The sequence below is a fragment of the Loxodonta africana genome, chromosome 19 (assembly GCF_030014295.1).
Source record: "Loxodonta africana isolate mLoxAfr1 chromosome 19, mLoxAfr1.hap2, whole genome shotgun sequence".
Taxonomy (NCBI): Eukaryota; Metazoa; Chordata; class Mammalia; order Proboscidea; family Elephantidae; genus Loxodonta; species Loxodonta africana.
In genome coordinates this window covers 63,236,972-63,260,275 of record NC_087360.1, presented here as the reverse complement: position 1 = coordinate 63,260,275, position 23,304 = coordinate 63,236,972, and the positions used below count along the sequence as shown (strand labels likewise).

General features: G+C 47.0%; 1 long non-coding RNA gene across 3 annotated transcripts in view; it reads right to left on the bottom strand.

Moving 5' to 3' along the window:
• Window positions 1-23,304, bottom strand: part of LOC111751290 (uncharacterized) — a 276,943-nt gene that overhangs the window by 126,067 nt on the left and 127,572 nt on the right. For all 3 annotated transcript variants that reach the window (XR_010318651.1, XR_010318650.1, XR_010318652.1), the window contains one exon: window positions 17,166-17,248. This is a non-coding gene — a long non-coding RNA (uncharacterized LOC111751290). The remainder of the gene's footprint in view (window positions 1-17,165; window positions 17,249-23,304) is intronic.

The following is a 23,304-nucleotide window of genomic DNA, read 5'->3' as shown; positions in this document are numbered from 1 at the left end:
GGGCCGGGGCGTGGGGTGGACCTGGAAGCTGGAGTGGAGGGGAGCTCAGGCCTTATGGTGAGGAGGGGGTGGCTCATCTACCCTGCCTTCAAGTGTCAGTGTGAGGCATCATGAGGAAGAAGATGGACTCCTGGGATCAGTACAGAGTCTCTCCCCAGGTAAGGTACATCTGTCTGAGAACTTGAATTTTTTCTTATGTCATCTAATTTGAGCCTCACTACAATCCTTTTTTTTTTTTTACAATCCTAGGAGGTACTCAAGACAGTTAACATTCTCATTTGACAGATGGGGAAATCTACAGACACTGTGACCCGTGCAAGATCACACAAGTAAGTAGCAGAGCTGCAACCAGAGTCCATGTCTTCTGGAACCATTAGCCCCTGCCTGTCTTCCATCTCTTCTGTCTTAGCCCAGATTCCATGGGCCATCACTTCAATTTCTCTCTTGCAAACATGCTTAACTTGCTTTATCCAAGGGTCCTTGCATCACACACACCTGGCCAAATCCCAAGCCACAGGAACCCAACTCCCCAACCCCACTGTGGCTACACTGGGATGACCAGGCACGGCTAGAGGAAATCATACAAGGGTGTCGACCAACTTCCCATAGTGCCCTTCAAACAAAGTCAAAAACCTTAACATGGCCTACAAGGCCCTGCACAAGCTGCCACCTACTTACCTCTCCAGCCACATCTCCTTAATTCGTTCAACAAATAATTACTGAGCACCTACTCTGTGCTTACCAGGCTCTGTGCCCCTTCCCTTTGCACCCTGTACTCCAGCTGTGATAAACTTCTTTCAGTTCCTGAAATATGATCCTTCTCACCCCCAAGCCTCCCTCTGCTTAGGAGACTCTTGCACTGCCTTCCCCTGACCAACATCCCCTCTATTCACCCTTCAGATCACAACCTACTTATGGCTTCCTCTGAGCAGACTTTGCTGACCTCCTAGACCAGGTCTGGTTGTCCTGCCAATGTGCACACATAGCACCTGTTCACCCTTCATTATGGCAGTCTTTCATAAGATATGTTTAATTACATGCTCTGAATTGCTCACCATTATATCTCCAATGCTCAGTAAACATTTGTTTCAAAATGTTTGTTTATTAAAGCTTGTTTATAATGAGCTTTAATAAATATCCATGGAAATGAAGACTTTGCTGTGAAATCACTACACGTGCACCTGGGGCCACCCGATCTGTCATTGGGGTTGGATAATCAGATCAGATTAATAAGGTTGCTGTTCAGTTCTGACCCCTAATGTGTCCCTTCCTCCATAGCCTTCCCAAAGGATGACCACTCCTCTGTCCTCCAAAGGAGACCCCCAAAATATTCAGGGCCTATCTGAAAAGTCTGTATAAGATCCCACTTCCACCACTGCTTTGGTCCCTTTTGAGCCTCGATATTGGAGACACTCAAGGAGAAGAGACTAGGGTATGGCAGGCATCTCTACTTGGAGCCTCTCCTTGCCAGAAGGTTGAAGCTAAAGAGGAGAGCCATAGAGTCCCACTCTCCCCATTGCAATCTCTCTCCCACCGTCTGCCCTTCAACTCCAGCTCAACAGTCTGGTCTCTTCCCCTATCCCCACAATTTTTCATTGGCAAAAGTGCTGGGCTAAGAGTCAGGACTTTTAAGGGTGTAAGCACAAGCTTAATGTTTGTGAGACTTGAGGCAAGTCCCTTAGCTCCTCTGAGCTCTACTATTCTCATCTATAAAAATGGAGATAATAATACCTACCTCTCTCTGTGTGTTGTGGAGGAAATGGAAAACGATACGCAAAACTCTTTGTGAAATGTTCTGTAGATGCCAGATATTACAATCTGTATTCTTCCCCATCCCTCACAGCCCTCTTCCTTTATGAAGTCTCCCAAAATGACCATGGCCCATGTTGTTATTGTTAGATGCCATCAAGTGGATTTCAATTCATAGCGACCCTATGTACAACCACAGGAAACACTGTCCAGTCCTGTGCCGTCCTCACAATCGTTGCTATGTTTGAGCCCATTGTTGCAGCCACTGTGTCAGTCCATCTCATTGAGGGTCTTCCTCTTTTTCAATCACCTTCTACTTTACTAAGCATGATTTCCTTCTCCAGGGTCTGGTCCCTCCTGATAACATGTCCAAAGTATGTGAGATGAAGTCTCGTCATCCTCGCTTCTAAGGAGCATTCTGGTTTACTTCTTCCCAGACAGATTTCTTCATTCTTCTGGCAGTCCACAGTATAGTGAATATTCTTCACCAACACCATAATTCAAATGCATCAATTCTTCTTTGGTCTTCCTTATTCATTGTCCAGCTTTCACATGCATATGAGGCCATTGAAAATGCCCTGGCTTGGGTCAGGTGGGAAACTCTGGTGGCGTAGTGGTTAAGAGCTCCAGCTGCCAACCAAAAGGTTCGCAGTCGGAATCCACCAGGCAGTCCTTGGAAACTATGGAGCAGTTCTACTCTGTCCTACAGGGTCGCTATGAGTTGCAATCGACTCAATGGCAACAAGTATATAATGGGTATACGGGTGGGTCAGGTGTACCTTAGTCCTCAACGTGGCGTCTTTGCTTTTTAACACTTTAAAAAGGTCTTTTACAGCAGATTTGCCCAACGCAATACATTGTTGGGTTTCTTGATTGCTAGTTCCATGGGTCTTGATTATGGATCCAAGTAAAATGAAATCCTTGACAACTTCAGTATTTTCTCCATCTATCATGATGTTGCTTATTGGTCCAGTTGTGATAATTTTTGTTTTCTTTATGTTGAGGTGTAACCCATACTGAAGGCTGTCTTTGATCTTCATCCATAGTAATAGCTTCAAGTCCTCTTCGCTTTCAACAAGCAAGGTTGTGTCATCTGCATATTGCAGGTTGTTTATGAGTCTTCCTCCAATCCCGAAGCCACATTCTTCTTCATATAGTCCAGCTTCTTGGATTATTTGTTCAGCATACAGATTGAATAAGTATGGTGAAAGAACACGACCCTAACACACGCCTTTCCTGATTTAAACCAAGCAGTATCCCCTCGTTCTGTTTGAATGGCTGTCTCTTGGTCTGTGTACAGGTTCCACATGAGCACGATTAAGTGTTCTAGAATTCCCACTCTTCAAAATGTTATCCATAATTTGTTATGATCCCCACAGTCGAATGCTTTTACATAGTCAATAAAACACAGGTAAACATCTTTCTAGTATTCTCTGCTTTCAGCCAAGATCCATCTGACCTCAGCAATGATATCCTTCATTCCCCATCCCTCTTCTGAATCTGGCACCTGGCCCATAAAAAAATCCCTAATTACTGTTGCTGTTTAGGAGCTTTTTCTTATATGTTGGGGTTTGGAAGCTTTAAGTAAGTATTTAAAATGGAAAAATAGAACAAAAATGTCTTAAATATATAGTATGCTTTCTGAGAAGTCGTGATGATAATTATAGTACCTACCTTATAAGCCCTTGTTATAGGGATTAAATGAATTAATATGTAAAGCTCTTAAAACAGTGCTGGCACATGGTAAGTCTAAATGAGTACTAGCTGTTTTTATCATCATCGTCATCATTATTATATGCTGGTGTGTGCCTAGACAGCCTCTGAAGGAATATTCCAGAAACTGTCTGTGATGGCTGCCTCTGGGAAGAAGGAACAAGGTAGTTAGGGGACAAGGATGGGAGCAATTTTCCTCTTCCCGGCATATTTCTTTATACTTTTTTACTTTTAAACCACTTGGATGTATTACCTATTAAAAATAAATAAAACTTAAATTTAAAATGCAAATGAATGATATAATCAGCATACATACATATAGTCCTGATTTTGTAAAGTCATTTGGCTCTTCTTCATCGCCAGTTTGCCTCTGTCAACAGGTCGCAGTTCTTCATCTTCATCACCATCACCATGACAACTGCTGTCTATTGAGCTATTGACCCGCACTGAGCTCACTAACCCCATATACCAAATCATTTGACCTTCACATCAATCTTGAGAGCTAGGAATATTCCCATTTTAGATGTGAAGAAACCGAGGAGCCCAAAAAGTTAAAAATTAACCCAAGATTCTCCAGCTAGTAAGTGGCAAAGGAAGGACCCTATCAGGCATGTGCAGCTTCTAAGGCTCCATTCTGGGGACCATTGCGCTCTACCACCTCAATCCTTCCTGCCCCCACCCCACTCCCACCCAGCCAGTTGGTGCATGACCCACAAAATGGACCAAGGTTCTGAAGAAAAGAGCTTGTGTCATCTTTCTTTATATTCTCCATGTCTGCCTCCTCCTTCTCCAAAAAAAAAAAAAAATTATAATAGCCTTCCTAACTCTGGACAAGTATAAAACCAAATCAGTTGCCGCCAAATCAGTTCTGACTTATGGTGACCCCATGTGCGCATCAGAGTAGAACTGTGCTCCACAGTGCTCTCAATGGCTGATTTTTAATAAGTGGGTCCCTGGGGCCTTTCGTCTAAGGCACCTCTGGGTGGACTCCAACCTCCAACCTTTTGATTAGCAGCTGAATGGGTTTACCACTTACTCCACCCAGGGATAAGAATGGGCACTTGTAAAATATTTGCTGAACTTAATTAAATTAAACTTGTTGTCCAAAACATAGTCCGTTCCCAGGTGACGATCTTCATCACCCTTATCATCATCACAGGTAAACATCTCATGAGTAGTCTACACTGTGCTAGGTTCTGGAGAAGATCCATGAACACGTCAGTCCTGGCAGATCTGGAAAAAGCTTCCACATAATATTTCGGGTGAATGAGGAGGGAGCTGAAATCTATTGCACATCCCTGCCTTTTGTCCCTTCCCACCCACACACACCCATGTACATTTCTGTGAAATAGCCTCAGTTCAGACAAGGCGTTTCAGCCATAAATCTATCACGGTGGGGCAAGAGGTTCTATTTAGCAATTACAGAGCTGCCATTGCACAGCAATTATCAATTCAAGGAGGAAAGGAGCTCAGCTTGCCTATCTCCCTTATCTCAGGCTCTAGCTGAGATACCTGTCAAAACAAGAGCCAGCAGGGCCCAGGGAGCTGCCTTTCAGGTTTGACATCTCTGAGGCCAGGCAAGGTGCTTCCAGACAGAACTGGAGCTGAGTGCCCTCCTCAGATGGGAGGAGGTGTGGTGCGGAAACAGGATTCTCCTTCACCCTTTTGATTCTTGGGAGAAAGGGGCCACCCTGCCTGGTAAACTTGGAATCTGATCCTTCTAGAAAGTTCTAGGTCAGAAGGATTTTGCCCCTAACACTTCCTCAGAGAAGGGGAAAGTATCCATAGAGTTCCAGATAACAGAATCCGACAGTGATCTTCATGGGAACTAACCTGCGCATATCACTGCAAAGTTTACAAAATACCTTCTATCCATTACCTCGTTAGCTACTGTGTCATAAGAGCCCTACGAGGTCAGCAGGGCAAGTGTATTACCCCTGTTTTTCAGATGAGTCACGATGAGATGGAATGTCCTGTCCAAGATCACACAATTAGTTAATGACATCTATTAGGCTGAACCATTTGAAACTGCCAATAAAGATGGAAAACCACAAGTCTTTTCTCCCTCGATTCAGAGGGCAAAGGAGGGAGAACAGTTACTCACGCCTTGACGGTTGCCTTGACCTGGCAAAGCCCCAAGGGAGCCGGCGCCAGTCTGCTAGCCTGAGGCCCACACACAGCCAGCAAACCCACAGGTCAGATGGTGGACTTGGGGGAGGCTGAGAATAGTTGTCCTGTCTTGGTCCTTCTGCATCCTCTGCTCCACTCTGTGCTCTAGGACCAAGAGGGGCAGCTGGGCAACCTCCACAGACTCTCAAGTGACTGAGCAAGGAATCACATGAAGAGTATAATACCACTCACCGTCCCAGGCCAGGCTTCACTTGCCCACTGGGGGGCACAATGTTTCTGCTCTCCTCCCCATGGAAATAACATTCCTTCTTAAGGCTTCAGGTGTTACCTGTATCTCCTCTAGGCTGAGACCCTACATGGCTATCTTTCCCCTCATCTCTCTCCTGACTTTGTCTCCAGGCCCTGGACTCCTTCTCCAAGGTCAGCAGGACTTTTGTTTGGGGCTGCTTTGCCTCATTGCAATCCACAAGCCCAAAATCAGAATTATTCTACTCCCCTGAGGGTCCCACTTCCTCTCCACTTTCTCTCTCTCTCCTTCTCCCTCTCCCGCCTTCTCTCTCTTCTCAATTTCAAAACCTCAGATCATCTGTAAATCCTCTGAGTCCCCTCTGCATTTCCAGGAAGCAAAACTCCCTCAACTATTTCATCAACTTTAAGTCTCATTGCATTCTACCAAAGATTCAAGGTAACCCACAAAAAAAATAAATTGGTGTTCACTCAATGGGCAAAAGCAGGAAAGGCCCTGGCACATTTGCAGCAGGGAGGGTCTCTTCCTCCCCTTTGCCTGTGACCCTGACTCTGGACTTCATCTCCTTGAGGTTGGAATGGGGTCTTTTTTATCCACCACCTGTACATAGTGCAGTGCCTGACACATAGTAAGGACACGAGAAACTGTCCCTGCATCAGGCACGTGGAACATGTAGTTCTTAACACTGGTCTGACTTCTAGGGTTCTCCAACTTCGGGGAAGGAAACCAGAAAAGAATAGAAGGGGGAGGTGTTTGTTTAGGGATTCCTTCACTCTCTCTGGCTACTTTCCATTTTTAAACCTGTCTGCTGGTTTTCCATTTTTTAAGCCCTACAAAGCAGACAACTGGCATGATCTCTGGGAGTGAGAATTATGAGGTCGCACCTCACCAACGCATTGCCTCTCTTCTGATCAGTGCTAGAAAATCTAATGACAGGGAACAAAGCCCAGCTCTATGTAACCGTAGATGAGGCTTCAAAAGCAAATACACATTGACTGAAATTCACACTAGAGTATAAGTGACTGCTAGTAGGTCTTTTCTTGAGAGCTAATTGATGAAGATACCTGAAGGGAGAGATGAAGCCTCCTTACAGATGAAAAAAAGGAGCAGCCTGAGTCAAGGCCATCAAAGTGCTTTGGTGGAGAAAACACTGTGCTGGGAGTCTGCAGCCAGCAATTCTAGGCCCAGCTCTACCTATAACACATCCTGTGATGTTAGGAAAGTTGTTCTACCTTTATGAACCTCAATTTACAAATCTATAAAATGGAATTATTAAATTAAATGATCTCTAAGGTCCTTTCAAAGAGCACTGGTGGCACAGTGGTTCAGTGCTCAGCTGCTAACCAAAAGGCCAGCGGTTCAAACCCACCAGCTACTCTGTGGGAGAAAGATGTCACAGTCTGCTTCTGTAAAGATTACAGCCTTGGAGATCCTCTGGGGACAGTTTTACTCTGTCCTATAGGGTCACTATGAATCAGAGTAGACTTGATGGCAACAGGTTTGGTTTTTTTGGTTTTTTGTGGTTTTTTTTTTTGGTGTGTTCCTTTCAAGATCTGACAAACTATGATTCAGTTATTTCACAATTTTGTCTCCACCTGTTTAGTTATGCATTCTTAACCTAACACTGTGCACGTAACAACTATTTATCATGAATGGGCCTAAAAATTCCCGTTGTTCAGACCATGAGTCAAACAATGCATCCCAAGTTGATTTAGAAACTGAGGTCATCATCACCATGAAAAATATAAACAGAAGACTGAATTTCAATATGATTACAATCCTTGAGGATAACAAACTTGAGACTCAACTAGACGTGAGATAAAACCCTGCAATGGCACGTACGAAATTAAAATAATCCCTCAGATTTGCAGAGTGATTTACCATCAACCATGCTCTCTCCGGAAACCCTGGTGGCAGTAGTGGTTAAGAGCTACAGCTGCTAACCAAAAGGTTGGCAGTTCAAAACCACCAGGTGCTCCTTGGAAACTCTACTGGGCAGTGCTACTCTGTCCTAGATGGTCACTATGAGTCAGAATCAACTGGACAGCAGTGGGTTTGGCTTGGTTTTATGCTCTCCCATAACTTGATCGTCTCTAAAACCACGTGAAGCAGACAGGGCAAGAATCATCATCCCCATTTCGTAGATTTAAAAAATGAGTCTCAGGCTGCAGAATCACAAGTCAGTGACAACCGAGACTCCAACTCAGATCAAGTGATTTTCACGTTCCCTACCCCCACTTACCCCACCGTGACCTCCCTTTTTCATTTTTCACTTCTCATTCCAGATCCGAAAGCCAGCTAGTAAAAGGCAGAAGGAGATAAACTCCGGAGAGAGACCTGAGTAGGCAGCAAAGGCAATGGAGTCTAGGGTACCCACCATTTGCTCTGTCTGCTCTTGCCGTTGTGGCAGCCACTGGGGCCTGGGGGTCAGAAACCATCCCACTAGCTCCTAGTTTTCACGCTCCCTCCCTGCATCTGCCCTGGCCACAGAGCTCATTGGTCTCCACGACCTTGACCAACATGACGTCCGTGCAGCAAGCAGGAAGGTGGTTAGCTCTCCCATGGCCTGCTTTCCCAGGAGCTCTGCCTAGCCAAGGCCAGGTTTACTCTGGGATAATTGCAAAGCAGGAGACTTCTGCTGGTGACTAATCAAGCAAATAGGACAGAGGTAAGAACAAACCCAACCAGGAAAGGGAGTGGGGGTGGAGAGAGAGAAAGAAAAATAAAAGAGAGAGAAAGAAAGAAAGCCGCTTTAATAATAGGGTAATTGCCCTGTTTAGGATTACAATCTGCCAGCGTTTCACTAAACTTTATGACACATGATGACAAGTTAATAGGCCAGATACCTCACTGTGTGCGTTAAACAGATGCCCCGGCCTCCTGGTGCAGGGAGGTAACCCCCAACAGCCAAAAAAGAAAGACAAGCCAAAAGGGAAAAGCCAGCAAGGTGTGGGGGAGGGAAGCCAAGAAGGTGGGGAAACTGGTTATTTCTGTTGTCAAAATGGCCCCAGCAATAAATCACCATTAATAATTCTGTCATCTATCAAAGACAAGCCCTGGTTGCCAAGGCCTTTGAAGTGGCAGCACCTATAATTTCCCACCTATAAAAGGCACCTTTGTGCATATATCATGCTGGAAACTGACAGGAGCGAGACACCGAGAAGTTCATAACTTCTCCACGCCCATCCCAACAGCGAACCCAAGAAGACATGCTCACTCCCCACTCATTCACTCACCCTGGGATGGCCCCAGGGTCCAGGCCTGTCTTCACTCTCTCTGCCTCAGGTTTGAAAGGCAGAGGGGTTGCTGAGGCCCCCAAATGGCAGCGGACATGGGAGGTAGTGGTGGGGGGTGTCAGGGAGAGGGCGCATGTCCAAGCAGATCTGGAAGCTTCCAACCCCACCAACGAGCTATCCTCTTGGGTGACTGAGGAGTGACACCCAACAGCCCCCGCTCGGAACTAATCCCCAAGAGTGAAGACCTGGATAAGCCTGAGGTCTAAGGTAATGCTCCTCAAGGGGTGGGCCCTATCATTAGAGCCACCGGGGCAACTGTTAAAAATGCCATTTCCAGGGCCCCTCCCAGGGCATAGCTAGGCAAGACTCGATGAAGTGTGGGCATAGCCATGTGCACCTCTAGCAAGCTCCTCAACAAGTGATCTTCATGCACAAAAGTCTGGGACGCACCAGCCCATGGTCCCTTCCCCCTGTCAGGCCGGGATTCTGAAAACCATGGGAGAACTCTGGATGGAGCCTGAAGCTCAGCCCAGGGACAGGCCTGGCCAGAAAGAGCTAAGGACCTTACAGCCACCCAATCTGCTGGCAATGTCTGAAACTCCCATTTCCTGAAGACTGGGATAAATCTTCTGAATTAATTGAACCCAGCCCTCTAATCCCCTACTTGACTTTGTGAGTGATTTGTCCCTAGATTAAAAACAGACCCAGAAAGCCCACATACTATCCAAGGGGAAAGATCCTACTTGTGTGAGGTCTATTTAAATGTGACTTAGACCAAGAATCCCCAGGTGTCTCTAAAAGTGAACATTTATGGGGCACATACTATGTCTTCAAAAAAAAAAAAAAACCAAACCCATTGCCATCGAGTCAATTCCAACACGTAGCAACCCTACAGGACAATGTAGAACTGCCCCATAAGGCTTCAAAGAGCAGTTAGTGGATTCAAACTGCCGACCTTTTGGTTAGCAGCCAAGCCCTTAACCACTGAGCCACCAGAGCTGCACTTTCAAAACTATGTAAAAAAAAAAAAAATTTTTTTTTTTTTTTTTTGGAGGTACAAATGAGGAAACGGTTAGGTAATTTGCCCAAGATCAACAGCTAGCAAGTACCAAGCCTGGCCTTGAGCCCATGTCTTTCTGGCTCCAAAGCCTCCAAAGTCCATATCTCCAGCCCCTAGACTTTCCTACCTTCTCTCTAAACATGCAAATGGTGAACTGTCAGCATTTGAGCTGCCTTTGAGAGCCTGCTGAGCTGCTAGGAGTTAAGGACTGGGTTTTATCATTTTATGAGGGATTTAAAGCTACTTTTTACCTGTGGGGCATTGTTCTGAAATTGTTGCCATATATTTTTATGTGTTTTATATAAGCGCATATGTAGTTTATCGATAGCAGTGCTTGCGTGCAATTGTTTTGTGGACCTGCTCAGGTTTGAGGTCCCAGGGACCCCTGTCTATACCCCCACAATCTCTCTGCTGACGGCTCTCCCCCACAACTAGTTGCTTCCCCTCTCTGCACCTCAGTTTCCTCATGAATAAATGAGAGGGTTACCTGTTGCTATTGAGTGATTCTGACTCATAGTGAGCCCATGTGACAGAGCAGAACTGCCCCATAGGGTTTTTTAGGCTGTACTCTTATGAAAAACCCAGTGCTGTCGAGTCGATTCCAACTCATAGCGACCCTATAGGACAGATTAGAACTGCCCATAGAGTTTCCAAGGAGCGCCTGGCAGATTCGAACTGTCGGCCCTTTGGTTAGCAGCCGTAGCACTTATTCACTATGCTACCAGAACTCTATCGGGCAGTTCTACTCTGTCCTATAGGGTCGCTATGAGTCAGAATCAACTCGAAGGCAGTGGGTTTGGTGCTTTTGGTTTTGGTACTCTTATGAAAGCAGATCACCAGGCCTTTCTACCACAGTGCCGCTGGGTGGGTTCGAACCACCAACCTTTAGGTGAATAGTCAAGTGCTAACTGTTTGTGCTACCCAGGCATCTTACGAGTTTAGGCTAGGTTATTTCTACGACTCCTTCCATCACTAGCACCTCTGATTCTAAAGAGAGAAAAGAATGGTTAGAGTTTTCCTCAATGGTCCCTCCTGCCCCATTCTTGAAAAGCTAAAAAGTCAGCACCAAAGTCTCAAAGTTTGCTTCAAATCAAACAGAGGAGCTTCAAGGTCTCCTGAGTATCAACAAGAGAAATTCCTGCTGCTCCATCCCACCTTCCCCCATAGTGCCCCAAGAAGCCCACAGTCACCGTGATGAAGAAAGCCTACCTGGGGAGACACACCAGCACCTCCCCTTCTAGCCGCTTCACAGACCCTCTTGGGCTTCATTTCATTCTCTCCAGAAGCTTTGAATTTTTCACAGTGTTGGTCACACAGTACTGAGGTGTCTTCAAAAGCCCTGAGGCTTTGATTCCATGAACCCTAGAGAGGGGCGGGGAGGGGTATTCTAAGGCTTAGCATGTTTCAGAGCCTGGTGGATGCCTCCTGGGGTCATAATACTGTACTATGGGTAGGGCGTCGGGAAATGGGCTCACGGTCTGGCTTTCCTAATGATGACCCTCGCTGTGGGCTGCACAAGCCCTTCAGCTTTCTGAGCCTCAGTTTCTTCTGTAAAATGAGAGAGGGTTAGATTCAAGATTCCTGAGGGCACTTGTGGCTCTTGAGTTTCTGTCTTTCCCCACTCTTATCCATTCACCTATAAAAGCACCATAAAGCATTTCATAACCACCCAGGTGAAAAGGCACACACACACATGCACATACACGCACACACGTACACACACATGCAGAGGGGCGCCCCTGCACCACTGGCTCTTGGCTCCCCGTTACAGGCTCTGCTTTTTCTCCCCCACCACAAACAAGGTTTCCTCGGCCTCCAGAAGCGGCTCCCAGGGATGGAACGGCCCAGCCAGGGCTCCTGAGAGGACAGCTTCTTGGCAGAGATGGGAGTGGGTGGAGTAGAGCAAATTTTTTTCCTTTGAGGCCCAAAGCGCTGTCAACCCTCTTCAGCTGCCCTGAGGCCTGACAGCCACAGAGAGAGATTTACGACCCGGACTGCTTTGATCCAGGCCTCTGATAAACATCAGGAACAGCGAGACCCTAAGCCCTGAAGGAGAAGGTTTATGGATTGGAATGCAGCCTCCTGGAGAAAAAGAGCTGAGGAGGGGTGTCCGGGACAGGTTGGGCCATTAAAGTCCTCTCATCCAGCAGAGCCCCTGTGGTCCTCCCTTGCCCTTTGGGAGAGAAACAATGCAAGGTCAGGGACTAGGGCCTCTGAAACCAGAGAGGGGCGACCCTGTCAAAAGTTACACAAGTGAGAGCGTGGAGGGGTGGGCCCAGGCCTCTGAGATTCCCTCACATCACTCATCTGTTCTTCCAAACAGTGTTACCTGTGTTTCTCTAAATGGTAGACTAAAGGAGATCAGTAGAGAGAAGGCGCCAGATAAGATTTGAGTTGAGAAAGGAATGAGTCACCCAGCAGGCATTCTGGGTTTTGCTGTTCCCATTCTTGTTCATATTGTTATTGTTTACCATTCACCTCTGCCTCCTTCTGAAAGGACTGAAGGCCGCCTGAGATCACAAAACCCTCATGGTTTTCCCCTTGCCCTCCACTTGGCCCCTCAGGGCAACTGGGAGCCCATGTTACCTCAAGAAAGGACCCCAGCTTTGCTGATTGAAAAGAGATCCCAGAAACAGAGCTACATTCAAGGAGGAGGAGGAGCCAGCTGGCTTCATCTGGACACTTCCTCTGATTGGTCACCTCAACTTTAAAGCCTCAGCCTTTCCAAGCCACCTCTACAAATCCGTTCCCCTCCATAAAGGGACTTCTGCCAAACATCCTCCCGTGGGCTGGGGACGGGGTAGAAGGGCCCCCACAAAGCAAGTGAAATGGACAGGGTCTCTGGCCTCTTAGGGTCTGGAGTGTAACAGAGACATCAGCAGACATACAACTACAGAGACATGCTGATAGACTTGCAGCTATTCATCGTGACCAACAAACCGGTCTGAGGCCTGCACATGCAGGAATAAATACATATTTGCTGAGCACCAAACTGGGTCTAATGACCCTGGCCTGTCTCCCAGGGTCATCTTGAGAAATAGCTGATGTCAGACGATGAGCTTGAGCAGCTGTTCTCCATTTGCACTCAACGAGAGGAAAGACCCTTAAATTATAGCAGGAGGGATTAAGGTTAAACATTAAGAATAGCTTCCTGGCTAGGAGGGTTGTGAAACACTGTAATGTGTTACCAAGGGACTGTTGTAGAAATTCCTTTTTCAACCAGACTTTAAAGAGGAAGGAGGTTGGTGATCTGCCCAGCATGTTTTATTAGGAACTTTATTAGGTCATCTGGTTCGTCCTTCTGGAGGCAAGAGCTTGGACTACATTTCCACCGAACAAGGCCTTTCTGGACACTGGATGACCTCTATGGTTCCTTGCAATAAAAAATGTTGTGATTCTGAAAATTCCCCACATCCTACACCACAAAAAGGGAATCCAGAGGCATCAGCAAGACCATGCTTTCAGGCCTTCTTCCAGGACTTTGCTGGCAGTGGCAGACTTTAACAATTGTTGTTGTTGTTAGGTGCTGTTGAGTCAATTTTGACTCCTAACAACCCTAGAGGACAGAGTAGAACTGCCCCCATAGAATTTCTTAGGCTATAATCTCTAACGGAGAAGATCACCAGGTCTTTTTCCTGTGGAGAAGCTCAGTAGGTTGAAATTACGAACCTTTCAGTTAGCAGCTGAGTGCTTAAACACTGAGCCACCAAGGCTCCTCAGACGTAACCGTAAGAGGGGAAATAGGGTGTTTTTCTCTGTGATCCTCCTTTGCCCTTTGGCAAGTGGTACAAGGCAGTTATTTACCAGCCAGGCCCAAGAGAAGCCCCACCCCACCCCCATCCCCAGGCAGGACCATTCCCTCAGATGGGCCAACCCCAGGATGTCAGATCAGCGCATAACATTTCCAGGACAAACAGGGTACTGATTCTGATCAGAGGGAGAGAAAGGCACATAATAAAACCATAACATTTTATTGACAGACGGACAATCCCATTCCACAGATAGGGAGACTGAGGCTTAGACATGAGCAGTGTCTTCAGGCAGTTACTTTATATCAGAGCTGAGATAGGAAAACCTTGTACTTAGAGCCAGAAAATCCTGGTTCAGAGCCTGACTTTACCACTAGCCAGCTGTGTGACCTCAAATGAGTCATTTAGCCCCTCTGGCCCTCAGTAGCTTCATCTGCAAAGTGGGAATGTTATAAAGATTAGGCTTAACACATGGGGCACTACAGTCTGCTCTAGAACATCATAGGCCTTGAACTCACCACCCTTCTATATTATTACTGTGCTTCTTTCTGTTTGTCTAGCTGCCTTACACTTAGTTGTCTAGCTTGAAAAGTAATTCTTATACATTCTCAGACGAACAGAAAAATAAAATGTTTAATCTTTAAGACCATGGAAGGTGTGTAATTGTCCTCAGTCATGATCTTATTCAAGTTATTTTGCAGAGAAGAGATCAAGGGTGTCCATGGGCCCCCAGAGAAAGACCGAAGAGAACGTGCTGGAAAGAGGCCGTGGGATGGAGGAAGATAAGCTTTGTTGACCTCTCAGTCCTGTGGGAAGCCAGCCTGCTCCCTGGCCCTGAGTGTGATTTTCAACACATTAACTTGAAATCCCAGGTACACACTAAGTCATCCTTTGGCCCCGAGTTTCTTAGTACCCTCCCCTTCCAGAGTTCCCAGTTATCTGGTACAGGGATTAGCACCCAGAGGGTCTCACAAAGTCGTTCTTGACTAACTTGACTAGCCCAATGTCGGGGTTTGTAACACCAGGGTGGGGAGGGAAGGGCAAGCCTCCTCCCCAATCTCTATGTCTCAATCTTCCCAGCCCGCTCCTCTGATGGCCCCCTTCTCTTACCTGCTCCAGTCCCTCCCCAACACACTCACCTTCAGGCTCAGTCCCACCCCTGTCTCTAAAATCAATCCCACCCAAGGCAAAAGGGATTGAAAGAAACCCAAGGACATTTGTGAGTGTCTCTTATTTGCAAGACTCTATGTCAGCAAACATTATCTGATTTGATCCCCCAAATAATCACACAAGATAGTTATCATTACTAGCCCTTTACAGATAAAGAAATTAAGGGTCAGAAAGGTTAATAAGCTGTCCTAGTCACACAAGGGAAACCCTGGTGATGTAGTGGTTAAGAGCTATGGCTACTAACCAAAATGTCGGGGGTTCGAATTCACCCGGTGCTCCTTGGAAACCCTATGGGGCAGTTCTACTCTATCCTATAGGGTCACTGTGAGTCACAGTCGACTCGACGGCAATGAGTTTGCTTTTTTTTGGAGTCACATAAGCACCAACGTGGCAGGTTTGGGGATTAAGCCCCAGTCTCTGAGGTTCTGAAGCCCGGCCTCCTTTCCTGGGGAGCTGGCCCCAACCCAGGCCTGGCATTCAGCAGCAAGTCATTCTACCCAAATGTTTTTGGCATTGCTTGCAAGTTCTGGTGTTACAGGCTTCATCTTATCCCTGGGTCTGAGTCTCCATTTCGGTGACATCCCATGTCCCCTGGAATTGGCAGAACCCCACCCCCTTTTTCCAGGAATCGACTCAGTAGCAACAGGCTTGGTTTTGGTTTTGGTTTGGAGTTCTGTGGACATATCAGACACTGGCCTGCCTGGACTTTGACGCTTCCAGATTCTCCCTCACCATGAGCCCCCTGACTGTCAGGAGGTCCACGCCCTCACCCCATCACACCTGAAGATAACAACTTCCCTGGGTAGCCACCCTGTCTGTCACCACCTCCTACAGGTACGTGGCATACCTGCAGAAAGGGACTCTCCCCAGTGTCTGCTTATCCTACCCGACCCAAAACCCAGTGCCGTCAAGTCGATTCCGACTCATAGCGACCCTGTATCCACTGCATTTGCCTATTTTGCTCCCCCCACCCCCAGATTCCCCCAATCATGCCCAGACCAAAATGCTGCAACCTGAAACACCTCCAGTTAGGGTCACAGCAGCAAAGCAGGTAAGAGAACAGACTCTGGAGTCAGACTTACTACCTGGAAGCTCCTGGACAACTACTTATCTATGGCTTAGTTTCTCCAATTGTAGCATGAAAATATGATGTAAAATGGAGATAGCCCTCACAGGATTATGATGAGAATTAAATGAGTTAATATTTATAAAGCAATTAGTACAGAACCTGGCACATGGTTAGTGCAATGTTGTGATTGGCTGCCTGCTCCTTGGTTCTGGGTATGATTTTCAATACATCAACTTGAAATCCCAGGTACACTAAGTCATCCTTTGGCCCCAAGTTCCTTAGTAGCCTCCTCTTCCCTGGTCAGGCCCTGACTCATGGCGACCCCACGTACAATAGAACTAAACACTGCCCAGTCCTGTGCCGTCCCCATGATCAGTGATGGATTGGACCATTGTGATCCATAGGGTTTTTCACTGACTGATTATTTTGGAAACACATCACCAGGCCTTTCTTCCTAGTCTTAGCCTAGAAGCTCCACCGAAACCTGTTCAGCATCACAGAAACACACAAACCCTCACTGACAATGGGTGGTGGCTGTGTGTGAGGTACGTTGACAAGGAATTAAACCTGGGTCTTCTTCATGGAAGCCAAGAATTCTGCCACTGGCATTTATGAAGCAAATGCCTTTGCCCTCAAGTCTTAAACTACAGACCAGAGATCTAGTCACAGGCTCAGGGAATCTCAAGGTTGGAAAGACCCCTCCCAATACATAGCATCTGAGGATGAGCAGGCAGCCTCTGGACTACCTGTAAGAACAGAGGGTTTGCTCCCTCACAGGCAGACTTTTTCAGGGCTAAGTAGTTATAACTTATTTTTTGTCCCCTGAGCTAAAAGCAGCCTGCCTGGAGCTTCCACCTCCTGGCCTGAGACCTGACCCCCACAGCCCAGCCCCACACTCCCTTCTCATCCCAGTTCTGGGCACCCTCAGCTGTGCTCTGTGATTTATGAGCAGTTTCCACGCTAGCAGGTAATGCAAACCAGCCTAGCGCATTCTTGCCTGCTTCCCACACCTTTCTTCTGCTGAGCCCCCAGGTCAACATACCAGCACGAACACACACTCGTGATGACAGCTTCCAGGGCTGTTCAGCCAGGCAGGGCATGGCTCCAGAACCAAGTGGATGGTGCCTGGGGACAAAGTAGAGAGTGTGGGCTCCATCACATGTCAGAGACAGGGGAGGGAGAGGCTTTTCCAGAATCGGCCTTAGCACAGTCAGCATAGACAGGCGTAGGGAGATCTGGGAGGCACCAGGAAGTCTCGTGGCCCTTCTAGTGTCTTTCTCCTTTGGGCTAAGCATTGCCCTGTCCCTCCGTTCCTTTATTCAGTGTAAACATTGGTAGGAGGGATATCACATAAAGCATATAATACTTTGGTGCAAATGAAACTGATGTTTTCAGAGGGTAATTGACGGGGTGGATGCCTGGGAAGAGAGAAGTTTCTGGAAATTGGAGGAGAGACTTGCGCAAACTCTCCTCTGCTTCTCGGTTTGCCTGGAAGGATTGAAAAGAACATAAATAATATTTATTTCAGGGCCTACCATGTGTCAGGCGCTGACCTTACCAATGACCTAAGGGAACATATTTAATCTTTACAGCAACGTTATGAGGTAAATACCAAAATCTCCAGTTACAAAGAAGGAAATCAGAACTCAGAGAAGTTAAGCAGCACACCTAAAGTCACACAGCTGATACGTGGCAAGCTATAAATCAAACTGGGGTCTGACGGCGCAAATTCTGTATACTTTTTGCTGTGCAACTAGACTACACTGCCTCATAGGTATTACCCAAAGGCTGAGAGCCTCCTCATCAGGTTTGCACACACACATAGGCACAAGCACACACACATGCAGGCACACACATGCAGGCACACACATGCACACACAGGCACGTCCACACAGGCAGGCCTGAGGAGCCCCGGCAGCAGGAAGCTGGTGGCCAGTGGGAGAGGGGTTAGTCCATGAGAAGAGGACACCTCCAGTGCGGAGTCAGGAGAGCCCTCTGCACTGTCTTCTCCCACCAACCACTGAGGAGGGGCTGAGGGGAGACATCCCCACGGCTGTGAGGGGGAAGTAAGCCAGGTCGTGGGAGCACTTCCCCTCCCACAAAGGAAACACCCCCCCAACACACACACACACACACACACACACACACGTGCAGAGCCTCGGGTTTACCATGCCCAGGGTTTAAAGAGCTGCTGCTATGTTACACGCCAGCCATGGCTCCACTCAGAAACAGGAAACCGAACTTTCAAATTGGATTCTTCTCTCACTCAGCCATTAGGCTGGAGAGAGACAGAGACAGAGTACCTGCCAGTATGCTGCAAGTGCTGGATCTTCCCTTTTCCCGATATTTTGGAACCCACTGATACGCTACCAATCATCTGGATTCCTGATTCCCATCCTGCTGTGCAAAGGAACTGATAGCTCATATGTCCAATTCAGCTCAGTTCAGGAAACTGCCACGTACTAGGTCCCTAAAAAAACCCAAACCCATTGCTGTCGAGTAGATTCTGACTCATGGCGACCCTATAGGACAGAGTAGAACTGCCCCACAGAGTTCCCAAGGAGTGCCTGGTGAATTCGAACCACCTACCTCTTGTTTAGCAGCCATAGCACTTAACCACTCTGCCACCAGAGTTTCCTGGTCCCTTTTTTTTTTTTTTTTTTAGGGGGATACAAAGATGAATTAGATACAGCTCCTCCCCTCCAGTAGTTCACAGCCTAGCAGGAGCAACAAGCAAGTAAATAAATAACTCTAGTATCAAGACCGTGATAAGCATTAGATAAAAGATTCAAACAAAATGCCACAAACACCCAAGAAAGGAAAATGTGGTAAGTAGGCTAAAAAGTATATGTTTGCTTTCTAGAAAGTGATCTGGCAATAGTTATTAAAAGCCTTAAAAATGTTCCTAACCTTTGATCCAGCCATTCCACTTCTAATGTTCTATTTTGAGGACATAATTAGAGACATGCATGAAGACTTATGTGCAAAGACATCTTGTACAAGGTTTGTAATAGAGAAAAGTTGGGGAACGAAGCACATGTATAATTGCAGAGGGTTGGAGAGGGGAAAGTATTTCAAACAGAGGGAAGAGGATATACAGAGATAGTGTGACAAGAGGGAGCACAGAAGCTTCAAGGACTAAAAGGAAAACTCTTGAGAGAGAGAGAGACGTGTGAGAGGAAGCCAGAGAGGAGGGCAGAGGCCAATCCATGCAGATCTTACAGGCTGCAATTAGGGTTCAGGTGTCCACCCTATGGACTATGGGAAGGAAGTCTTTGCCGTATTTTACGGGCAGGGGTGGCATAATCAGATCTGTGTTTCCAAAGGAGCCTCTGGTTGCACTTCTTTATGTTGTCGTTAGGTGCCGTCAAGTCAGTTCCAACTCATGGCAACCCTAGGTACAACATAACGAAACCCTGCCCAGTCCTGCACCAACCTTACAATCATTGCTATGTTTGAACCCATTGTTGCAGCCACTGTGTCAAGCCATCTCTTTGAGGGTCTTCTTTTTCGCTGACCATCTACTTTACCAAGCATGATGTCCTTCTCCAGGGACTGGTTCCTCCTGATAACCTCTTCAAGGTATGTGAGATGAAATCTTGAAATCCTAACTTCCAAGGAGCACTCTGGCTGTACTTCCTCTAAGCAGACTTGTTCATTCTTCTAGCAGTCCATTATATACTCAATATTCTTTGCCAACACCATAATTCACTTCTTTATACATGTATGTATTTTCTAAATTTCTTACAATGAGTCTATATTATTTCCACAATCAAAGTAAACTTGCTTCTACCTCAAAATTATGCATCATTATGTGTACAGTGCTATCTTTGGGTGTGCCATATATATGCATAGACTATCTCCATCCTTGGAAACCCTGGTGGCATAGTGGTTAAGAGCTACGGCTGCTAACCAAAAGGTCAGCAGTTCTAATCCACCAGATGTTCCTTGGAAAGCCTTATGGGGCAGTTCTACTCTGTCCTATAGGGTCTCTGTGAGTTGGAATTGGCTCCATGGCAATGGGTTTGGTTTGTTTGTTTGTTTGTTTGTTTGTTTGTTTTGGTTTATCTTCATCCTTACACAGGCATTGTCTGCAGGTACATTTCATCTGTGTGAGTGTGTGGCCATCAGAGTGTCAATCTCAGGTAGGAAATAACAATCAACCTTCTACAAGTCTCCCGGGCTCCCCACTGTGCTCTTCAAAGACTGCCAACAGCCTGAGGCCAACCAAGCTTCACCCTGAGCCTGAAGGAGACGTTGGAAGTAGAATTCTCAACAGGAACTCCAGACCTCTCTGAGAGACATTGGTTTCCTGCAGAGGAGTGATTAACGGAAGTCCAGCAGGACCTAGAGCCAACCACACATCGGCTGAATGATATATGAGTGGCCATCTACTCTTTTGGTGCCCCCTAAGTGCTAGCTAGGAGCTCTGGTGGCACAGTGGTTAAGCTCTCAGCTATTTACTGACAGGCTGGCTATTCCAACCCACCCAAATGCTTTGCAGGAAAAAAGACCTGAAGATGTCATCCCTTAAAGATTGCAGCCTAGGAAACCCTATGGGGCGGTTCTACTATGTCCTGTAGGGTCCCTATGAGTCAGGATCACAACAACAACAAAGTTCTAGCTCCGTGCTGGGCACAACCACGTTATTAGTTGGTGCTATGAGTCCCAGCTCAGTCACAAACTAGCTGTGGGACACAAAGCAAATCATTTCACCTTTCTGGGCCTCAGTTCTCTGATCTGGTAGAGCTAGACCAGTCTCTGCTGACCCAAATTACAGAGTAGACTGATAAACTACACTCTCAACAGCACTCTGTGGCCAAGGGTAGTGGTCAAGTGCATCAGAAAGAGTTATTGGGACCTGGGTTCAAATCCTGGCTCCACCTTGAGAAAGTCACACATCTCTGAGCATTCATTTCCTCATCAAAAAAAGTGAGGGTGATCACACCTGCTCCACAGGGCCGTTGTAATAAGTCAGCAGCATAATATACACAAAATACGTGGCCTGCAATGAACACACAATAAACGGCATTGGTGGTGGATGTTATTTTTATTATTATTACTATTAATTCCAATAGTGAAGCAAAAAAGATGGCACAGAGAATTCAAACCATAAGGACTATGACAGAAATGACTTAGGGTAAGACATGGGGAGTAAAAATTTGAGAAACGGTGAATTAAGTGAACCCCACAACCTCTTTTGCCTCTAATACTCAATATTGATAGATTGATCCCCATGTCTTTCCCAGACCCCCTCCCCACCAATGTACAGGAAGAAGCTAAACAAACAGCTGTCCTCTGCTGACTGGTGACCCACAGTGCTGCCTGGGTTTCAGCCCGGGCTTGTCCAGTCAAGGCCCCAGCCAGGTGAGGCACAGGCCCGGGGTGGCACCTATGAGGGCATGGTCCCTGTCCCGGATGAAATCAGAGCCGCCCTGTCCCCAGGAGCCCCTCTCAAGGCTCCCTTCCAGAGAGAAGAGCTGTGGCTGCTGCCCTGTAGGAGACCAGCAGCCTTCTAGAGTTCCTGGGCTTAAGCAGGAAGCCAGGAAAGGCCTGGGCTTGTCTGAGTGCTGTCCCACAGCCAGAGGCCCAGGTCAGAGCTGGATGGAAGGGGGAGGGGAAAGAATCTCTCAGGGGCTAGGAGAGGAGTCGGGCTCTAAACCCTTTTTCCAGCTCTGAGCTCTTCCAAAGTCTGCTGTGACCCCATCAACAGGCCCTCGCCTGAGGCCATGCTGCAGCCAACTCGCGTCTGGCTATTTGCCAGCCCTGAAGTGTCACCTTAGGTTGGGGAACTCAGCAGCTCCAAGGTGCTGACCTTCCTGTCAGGGCCACGACAAACACCTGTCACAGGCGTGAGTGCTAATGACAGGCCCAAGTGAGTGGCATTAAGGTTAACACCTGCATTAGTGACGCGCCCTTCGAAGGTCAACGGTGCCCATTTAAGGAGCCTCTGGGGAGGGAGGGGGACTAGCCACCCTTCAATCCAAGCAGGTGGCTCTATTACTGTGCTAAACCTCTCACCGGTCATCCATGTAATTGAAGTAACTTGGGGGATTTTCTCTCCCTCACCCTGGAGCAGAAGAAAGAGGAGAGAGAGAAAGAGGTATTTGCCTTAAGTAGGCCTTGTTGACTTGCTGCGGGAAAGGGGCTCTCTCTGCATTTAGGTGGGACCCTTGTGAACGCCAATATCACAGCTCCTGGACGTGTTCTTCCATTAAACTGAAACCCAAACCAGTGGCCGTGAAGTCTGTTTGTCTTGGTCATCTCGCGCTGCTATAACAGAAATACCACAAGTGGATGACGGCTTTAACAAAAGAAGTTTATCCTCTCACAGTCTAGTGGGCTACAGGTCCAAATTCAGGGCATCAGCTCCAGGGGAAGGCTTTCTCTTGTCAGCTCTGGAGGACAGTCCTTGTCATCAATCTTCCCCTGGTCGAGGAGCTTCTCAGCACAAGGATCCCGAGTCTAAAGGATGCACACTCCTGCTCTTCATTCTTGGTGGTATGAGGCCCCCATGTCTCTCTGCTCGCTTCTGTCTTTTATATCTCAAAAGAGATTGGCGGAAGGCACTATCTGATCTCGTAGAGCTCATCAAGATAACTGCCACTAATCCATCTCACTACATCATAGTGATAGAATTTACAACACATAAGGAAATCACATCAGATGACAAAATGGTAGACAATCATCCAATGCTGGGAATGATGACCTAGCCAAGATGACAGATATTTTTGATGGACATGGTTCAATCCATGACACTATTCTGACACATGGTGACCCCATGTGTGCATAGGGTTTTCAATGGCTCTGATCTTTCTGAAGTAGATGGCCAGGCCTTTCTTCCAAGGCACCTCTGGGTAGATTCCATCCACCAGCCTTTTGATTACCAGCCAAGCTCTTAACCATTTATACCACCAAGAGACTCCACATTAAACTCTGAACCAAGCTCTAAATCACTGTATGAGGTCAAATCCACCACCCACCTCCTTTAGCCTCCAGGGCCAATTTGCTCCTGCCTGTTCATTCAAGCAAACGTTCTCCCTTGGGTTCTCCCATTCTCTGTTCAACTTCTAGACCTTTGTCTCTCACAGCAGCATTCTCCCCTCACCACCCATAGAGAACCAGCTACCTCTATTTTGTGACAGTCATGGCACTAGGTGCTGGGAGACAAAAGACACACT